The sequence below is a fragment of the Cydia splendana genome, chromosome 19 (assembly GCF_910591565.1).
Source record: "Cydia splendana chromosome 19, ilCydSple1.2, whole genome shotgun sequence".
Classification (NCBI taxonomy): Eukaryota; Metazoa; Arthropoda; class Insecta; order Lepidoptera; family Tortricidae; genus Cydia; species Cydia splendana.
Window position 1 is genome coordinate 16,325,512 of NC_085978.1, and position 8,155 is coordinate 16,333,666.

The window sequence follows — 8,155 nt, forward strand, 5'->3', positions numbered from 1 at the left end:
GCTACTCATTTTATTTGAAGCATAGTTGAGGACATGCTGTGCTGTACCAGATGATTAACCCGAACTGTCTAAAAAAGGAGAAAAAAATGTGAGAAGAAAAATAAGCATGTACAACAATATGTTTTGAAGTATACTATGCAGGTTAAATTTTTTCACCAGCTATACCTAGGTACTCTGCGTAGTGAATTGATAGGTCATACTGAACAACTTTTATTATAGGACCAATGCCGAAATCGCGAAAAAAATTGGCTGCTATTTAACTGATCACCAGATTTAGTAAAATTTAATACCAAAAAAATATATTTTACCACCCTAAAATCATGAATGATCACCAAAATTATAACACCATTTTAATGTGAAATGATTACCAATTTTATTACACTTTACTATCCTTTTAAAGGAAATGACACCAAACTAATCATTATTAACCCAAAAATAGTCAATGATTACCAAATTTCAAACCCCATTTTAATGTGAAATGGTAACCAATTTTTTACATCTTGCTATCCTATTAAAGAAATTGACACCAAAATAATAATTGTAAACCCAACAATAGTAAATGACCACCAAAATCAGAACTACATTTTAATGTAAAATGATAACCAAATTTTTAAATCTTGCTATCCTACTAAAGCAAATTACTCCAAAATAATCATTGTAAACGCAAAATTAGTAAATGATCACAAAAATTGTAACCACATTTTAATTAAAAATGTGCAAATATTTAATACATCGTTATCCTATTAAATTAATTAATCCACTTCGTCACCTTTTTCACTAGACTACTAAGCATTTTATTTCTGTAACAGTCGCAGTTCTAACCTAACCTAACCCACTTTTCTAGTAGCGTTTTGTTTCTGAAAGGGTCGCAGTTCAAATCTAACCTAACCCACTTTTCTAGTAGCATTTCTTTTCTGCAAGGGTCGCAGTTCAAACCTAACCTAACCCACTTTTCTAGTAGCATTTCGTTTCTGTATGGGTCGCAGTTCAAACCTAACCTAACCTAACCCACTTTTCTAGTAGCATTTCTTTTCTGTAAGGGTCGCAGTTCAAACCTAACCTAACCCACTTTTCTAGTAGCGTTTCGTATCTGTATGGGTAGCAGTTGAAACTTAACCTAACCTACTTTTTTAGTACCATTTCGTTTCTGTAAGCTAACCTAACCTAACCTAACCCACTTAACTGATAGCAGTTTAACTTACTTTTCTAGTAGCATAACGAAATGCTACTAGAAAAGTAGATTAGGTTAGGTAGGTATGCGGTGCGGGCTACCGGGGGTTGAGCGGGAGGGGCTAGTAATTTTTGGCATCAGTTTACTTTATTTGGTAATATGTATACATTTTTTGGTAATCATAGTGGTTTATTTAGGTGAAAATATCGCATTAATTTGGTCTTCAAGATTTGGTGATCATTAATGATTTTTGGTGATCTTTCAATATATTTGGTATTTGAATACAATTTGAAGTGCAGTCGTAATTAAAATGGTGGTACTTTTGTATTTTTAGGCCTTATTTTTTTGGTGTTCTTTAATTTTTTTTGGTAAGCATGATTTTTTTATTTAGGGTACCAAAGTATTTTTTGGTGGTCATTATATTTGTAGCCAAAAAAATTCAGCCTGTATGTAAATGATAAACTGATATTTGTTCCCAAAGATTACCTACAATCAGAGACTAGTAAATAAAGAAGACTACCAGCCCCCATACATCGCCGCGAGAATCGTCAAAGTTATAGATGGCATCCATCCGCCAGCGCCATCTATTACCTTTGACAGTTGCCACCTCCTTAGCCCAATTTTCGCCCATCGGCCCACCTGAGCTTACTTGCGCCTTTATCCTCATATATTAGTGGAAGATATTTTGTAGGATACTTACTAGAGGGGGGTGGTGGTGGGGGGCCACGTCCACCGCCGCCGCCGCAACCAGCCTTCTCGTTGTTGTGCGACAACGCTGCGTTGCCGCCGATGCCCATGCCGCTCTATTAAACAACAATTTTACAACACAGTACAGTCGACGTCAAAGATGTATTTACACCTTTTTGTCTTTTTGTTATGGCGAAAAATTTAAACATATGTGTGTCGTCGACTGTACATAGGTATATGTCACTTGGATATACCTAACGTATTTTTTCTATATTCCCATTAAAATTAAAATGTATAAAATGTTCTGCCCAAAAATTATTGCCGAATTTACCTCGTCATATCATCGCTTACCTATCGTAATTGAACAAAAAACATGTACTTAGAGCGAAATAGCTCAAAATTATAGGAGAGGCACTATTTAATTAAACTATAATATTTTATTATCTCTAGCTATAAAGCTAGAGCTATAAAGACTCTTTTTAGGTTTTTTCTTTAACAAACAGAATCCACTGAACAACAAGCGAAAAAACAACAAAAATTCTCATTGATGCTTCGATTTTAACCGTTGTCAGCTTCTCAGTTGTTTTACTTAAAATTGAATTAGGCAATAGGTACACTGCTAATCAGAAAACATATACTATAGTTCGTTTTTTTTAGCATTAGAAAGAACTTGAAAGAAGGTAAGCGATCTTTACATGTCTTTTAATTGAAAAACGCTCTTTAAAAATCAATAACTATTACTTATGAAAGCAGAAGAATATAAATGATCGTGTTAGATTCATAATTGTTACATATTTGCCGTAACTTATTTTTAAAATGTGTTTTTCAATTAAAAGACACACCAAGATTGTTTACCTTATTTCTAATGCTAAAAAAACGAACTTTAAAAGCAACAAAACTTGTAATTTCCTACCAAATTGTATTTTTACGTTGACTAAGTATGTAGGGCAAACCTTGGCTTATCGGTGATACTTGGTAATTCGGTGATAATGGGTTGTTCTCTTTCGCAGAGCTTACAATGCTGAAATGTAAGCAATTAAATCGCTGCCAACCCAATTGCAAGCATCAAAACTGACAGCTGCCAATGATTTTATAGCTCGCATTTCCTCATGGTGAGAACTGTGTAAGATTATAACGGAGTATCACCGAATTACCATGTATCACCGATAAGCCAAGGTTTGCCCTACTCGTATTTTATAAGTTAGTCTAAATCTAACTTACCACAACGGCAAACACAATCACCAGTACAGCCATAAACAGCGCTATGAACTTCATCTCGAAATGTCATCTATCCACCTGTGTAATCGACATCAACACCTGCCTTATATACTGGAAATACAGGAAAAATCTAAATAGATAATACACTTCCGGTTCCATTTAGCGTTTATAGAAATAATTATAATAATTATTTGAGAAATAGCGTGAGCAATTGAGCATTTGTGGGCGCCGGAGCGTGCTCATGTTGTGTCGATTTGCGTGATACAATTTGCTAAAGTAAGTAATGTGATGTTGACAGTGGGGAGACACTCCTGGCTTCGGGCAAACTCGGCTCCGTTCGGCTCAGCATTGCTCCGAGCAATTATTAGGGTTGACACAACTTGACGTCCCTTTGCGTGCACGACTACAAGATAATGACTTGAATTTTGACAACCCTAAATAGCCGAAAGGGATGGTGCCATAAGTTAGAAAGGGATATCATGATTCGACCCTGAATTGCTGTAAAACTTCGGTTTTGTAGGAAGTGTCCTTTCTGTACGGTAGTACTAATATTACTTATTCTGTGATGTTGCTGTTGATTTGATTGGTACTTATCTGTCTGTCAGATAGCATAGAATCTCATTTTAAAATCTGACATATATTTTGTATTGCTTGCAGTAGTACTCTTATTTCGCACAAATAAAATGCGAACGAGATGAAATATCAAATTAAAAACAGATGTTAAAATTACTAATGTTCCTTATGTGCGTACATCTGACCGTTAGCATTTTTGACATTGACTTGATTTTTACAAAAAAAAATATTGAGATGTCGCTATTACAATGTTAAAATTAGATTCCTAACCTTTTGATAGTTTGATATTTATTTTGTAAACAGTTCTTTCAGGTCCTACGTCTTTCCGAGAGATGAATCCTACATTTAAGCATGCCTCACGCTAGACCGGGCCATGCCAGGACCGAGGCGTCCGACATGTCATGTTCTATGACGGCTAATCGGTGATCACCTGATTACGTGGTTTCCGAGAGATGAATCCTACATTTAAGGATGCCTCACGCTAGACCGGCCCATGCCAGGGCCGAGGCGTCCGACATGTCATGTTCTATGACGGCTAATCGGTGATCACCTGATTACGTGGTTTCCGAGAGATGAATCCTACATTTAAGGATGCCTCACGCTAGACCGGCCCATGCCAGGGCCGAGGCGTCCGACATGTCATGTTCTATGACGGCTAATCGGTGATCACCTGATTACGTGGTTTCCGAGAGATGAAGCCTACATTTAAGGATGACTTAACGCTAAACCGGGCCGTGCCCTGGCCGAGGCGTCCGACATGTCATTTTATATGACGGCTGATCGGTGATCACGTGGTGGTTTCCATAGAAAACGAAGCGCTGGAAGCTCGGGCGCGGCCCCGGCCCGGTCTGGCGTGAGTCATCCTTTATGGAACTTGCAAAATCTAATGAAAATTTGGTCTTTGCTGGCCGTGAATAATAAGTAAATTCCACGGAATACTAGTTATATTATATGGTAAAGTCACTGAGACCTTCAAAGGACACCCCAGGTCACTGCTCTCATCAGAATATACATATTATACGAGTATATTTTACTTATAACAAGCAGATACATCATGAATATTTATATTTTTACTTTATGCTAAATACCTAACTTTTTAGGATTCGATAACTAGTTTCACTTAGTGCTAGAAAACTGAACTTTGGCACGGGCATATAGGTACATATAATATGTATATAAAGGTGATTGACAGCCCGCCGGACGGTATCAGCCTGTCAGTTGTTCGGAACTGTCAAAATTTTGTTCTAACTGACAGGCCGATATCGTCCGGCGGACTGTTAAGCAGTGCGCCCATTAAGGCGACGGTAGCGGTGGGTAAAATTTCAGATTCTGTCAATTTACCCCATTTCACACACAAGCGCACTTCACGCACACTACCTCACTTTACTGGGACAGGTCAGTGACCCATCATGTTTTTTTTAAGATTGGACTTTTAGTTTAGTATTGACCACTAGCCTCCTTTGAGGGTAAAAGCGTTCCATTGAAAGATGAAAGAGAAACAATGCATTTAATCTTGCTTTCCTTGTCTGTTCATGTCACACGTGACGTACTTACCTATTTAATTAATTTGATTGTTGACTGTTTTACTACCTAATATTGCATTGTCGAGATACGCGTTTTGTACAATTAAAGCGAATAAAACAAGATGTCATTAAGTCAGATGTAAAATGTTATTTACTACTCTATACGGTTTTTCATAAGGTGCAAAATCCATTCAATAGGAATTTAAATAAATAAAGTTTCAGCAGGGTGGCAATTCCATTTTGGCGGATAAAGCGAAACAGAATAGTTCTATCGAACCTGCTTACAAATTTTCACGAGAATCAGTTGAGAAATGTGATCTGCAAAGGAGAACATACAAAAGCATTTTTGCCCAAGCTGAAACGGAGACCTTTGCTAACGCTCGGCCAATGATGGTTTAGGTACACCTATAAAAAATGGTTGTCCCTGCTGTAATTTTAATATCTTTATATTTCAACGGTATAGTTTTGCCTTCAAAAATAATCGGTATCGCTAAACAATAGCGGTACCTTACTACTTATACGTTCACGAAATCGGTATCTGCATAACTTGATTGTTAGTAAACATTTATGTACAGTCACTTGCAATAATATGTTACGTCATTAGCGCCAACTTTGCCTCCAGGGAAACTTTGCCCAAAACGACAATTTTAAACAAATTCGTTAATGTAGAAAAAATTATAATAGTTAAGGCCACCCTGCTATTTTTAGTAGAAAATAGGTTATATTTCTGACAAAACTATATACCAAACTTGTGCATAACTTGACTTGGGAATTTAGAGTTTGAGCGAATTGTCTAATATAGGCTATATTTCGGCGGGCAAAAAATTGATAAATAATGAATGCAAGTAGAAAAAATTGAGAACCCTTTGACTAATATTTCCGGGTTTGAGTTATAACACATGAAGCATAGATTATGTCTATTGAGATTTAAACTAAAAAGGCCTAAATACACAAAAGTTTTAGCGGTGGGCAAAGTAATCCGGTAATTTGGCATCTATACCAACATTGCCCACCACCAAAAACGGATTAGGGTTGTCACTTTCATCTAATTTACCCAACTTCGCAAGTAAAAGAAGGTTATGTTTGTACACTAAAATAAATTTATAAATATATACTGTATTTAATTTGTCTTATTATCCTTTATTTAGATGTTTTATCCCGTTAACGAATGAAAAACACAACAAAAATCATATTTTTGGCCATTAAACTATTGTAACAGATTTTCTCAAAAGTGACAATCCTAGCCTTTGTAAAATGCTTAGGGGAGCCTTATTTGGAAATGGGCAAAAACGGGTAGGCAACATTGCCCAGCAAATTTATTTTAAAGTTTTTACACTTATCGCTAAGTTATTAACAGGGAATGGTAGGATTGCCCAAAACCTTTAAGTGATCCTTAGACATCATCATCATACGAGCTGTATTTGAATACCAAATGAACGTGGGCAATGTTGGCGAAAACCCCGGATATCTTTGCCCGCCCTCTAAAACGCAAAAAAATGAGTAAAAACACGATAAAAAATATTTTTTTTTTCAAATAAACTGATGCGTTTGATCACAATGGACGTGCTGAGCAAAAAAAGTCATATGATGTGATGTTTTTTGAGAAATTCGTTTTAAAAAATAAGCGGGCAAAGTTGGTGATAATGACGGTACCTACTCTTCGAAGGCCGCAAAAATATGTGACATGGTCTTATGGTTCTACAAATAAGATCGTGTCAGATATTTTTACGGCTTTACGGCCTTCGTTGTGTAACATAAATTGCAGGCGACTGTACATTTGGTATAATTATTTTATTTAGTTTCAACGAAAGTTTCAAGTTTAGTACGAAAATACTTCAGATATGCAATATGCACAAAATGTAGACCTAATCGAAATAAAACATTGCTTTTTATAGGTAATTTATAAAACATTCGATACATAGGTATACATAACAATAACTAGAGCGCTATTGGCCTGTAAGCTTCATCTCGGTCTCCAAAGCCGCAAAAACTCGCTAGTACTTAGTGCTGGTCTAGCCGTTATTTTTTCTTGAAGATTTTCAGAGAACAGCACGTACACGCATTATACATATAGACGGAACGAACCGCATAATCATTATCATTTATTCGTCGCAATCCATGGTATTACAGATCTAGGTACAAGACTTTCAGGTATTACTTATACGAATTACATAACTCTTCCTGTTAATAGGCATTATTTTAAGATAAAAGTTCTATAATATAATACAAGATTACAATTGTCATCAAAATTCATTGACGTACAGAAGTCAAATACGTTTTTAAACTGACGCAAAATGATACCAGCATAATAAAAATTGATCCCAATCAGTAAAGATGAGTCTTTAAACTTTTTTCATTTTAAGCGAGTTTTGAAGGAACATAATACTTAAATTCGACTGTAATCGTATTGTTTTAAGATAGTTTACTGCGGTTTTCAACCATTATAACAGCAAATCAAATTTAAATGAGACGCGAGCTGATATTAATGTACCCTATTTTTTGAAATACAATTTATCTACTGGTATACTTTCTCGTGTGCGTATATGATTTAATGTCAATATAATTGTCAAAAGCAAGAAAATCAAGCTGTCATTTTCATTTGAAGAAGTACACGTGTGCTCCGGTGTAGCCCCAACGGGCATCTGACTTGAAGAAGAATTTTGAGTGATGTCGTCAATGTATGGAAATTGTTCGAAAGTTTACATTTGAGATTGAATTTCTGTGTTGTCTTTGTGAGTAAAAATATAAATCGATAATAAATTGGTAGCTGGATTATCTAGCTTTCAGAATCATACAATAATTCAATTACTGTCAAAGACAAAATTGTTTTGCTTCCGTCTCAAACGGAACTCCATATTTTGATTTTTTGATACTTTTAGTGTCGATTTGTAGAGAATAACAGCAAATTAAAAATACAATGGCATGAAGAGTCGGTACACGGTTTCTTCGTGAACAAATTTACGTGTAATTTAATGCAATTATT

General features: G+C 35.8%; 1 long non-coding RNA gene across 1 annotated transcript; it reads right to left on the bottom strand.

The window, feature by feature from the left end:
* Window positions 1-50: 50 nt before the first annotated feature.
* On the bottom strand, window positions 51-3,228 carry LOC134800157 (uncharacterized). Its single transcript, XR_010145516.1, has 3 exons — window positions 3,080-3,228; window positions 1,872-1,974; window positions 51-68 (listed from the first exon to the last, which is right to left on the bottom strand). It is a non-coding gene; the product is annotated as an uncharacterized LOC134800157 (long non-coding RNA).
* Window positions 3,229-8,155: the final 4,927 nt, after the last annotated feature.